Consider the following 805-nt stretch of genomic DNA (forward strand, 5'->3'; position numbering starts at 1 on the left):
GTTCAACTGAGGAGTGGGAAGACATTGAATAACACTACTCAAAAGAGCAAAAAGCCAAATAAGGAACAATTGACAGAGGATAACCAAACCACTGTCCAAAATCCCTCTGAGGACAGTAAGAGCCCAGAGAGGAATACTTTTGGCGTTCAAACGCCAGAAAAGGGGGAAAGCTGGCGTTAAACGCCCATTCCCTGCCCAGTTCTGGCATTCAAACGCCAGAGAAGGGAGAGAAGTTGGCGTTAAACGCCCAATCTTCACCCAATTCTGGCATTCAGACGCCAAGGGAGGATCAGACACCTGAGAGTGCTGACAGTAATCCCTCTAAAAAGGCTTCTTCAACCACTTCTGTAAGGAACAAACTTGCAGCATCTAAGGTTGAAGAATATAAAGCCAAGATGCCTTATCCTCAGAAACTCCGCCAAGCAGAACAGGATAAGCAATTTGCCCGCTTTGCAGACTATGTAAGGACTCTTGAAATAAAGATTCCGTTTGCAGAGGCACTTGAGCAAATACCTTCTTATGCTAAGTTCATGAAAGAGATCTTAAGTCATAAGAAGGATTGGAGAGAAACTAAAAAAATATTTCTCACTGAAGAATGCAGTGCAGTCATCCTGAAAAGCTTACCAGAAAAGCTTCAAGATCCAGGAAGGTTTATGATACCATGCACATTAGAAGGCGCTTGCACCAAGACAGCCCTATGTGATCTTGGAGCAAGTATCAATCTAATACCTACATCCACTAGCAGAAAGCTTGGGTTGACTGAAGAAGTCAAACCAACCCGGATATGCCTCCAACTTGCTGATGG

The sequence above is a fragment of the Arachis duranensis genome, unplaced genomic scaffold, assembly GCF_000817695.3.
Source record: "Arachis duranensis cultivar V14167 unplaced genomic scaffold, aradu.V14167.gnm2.J7QH unplaced_Scaffold_69555, whole genome shotgun sequence".
Lineage (NCBI taxonomy): Eukaryota > Viridiplantae > Streptophyta > Magnoliopsida > Fabales > Fabaceae > Arachis > Arachis duranensis.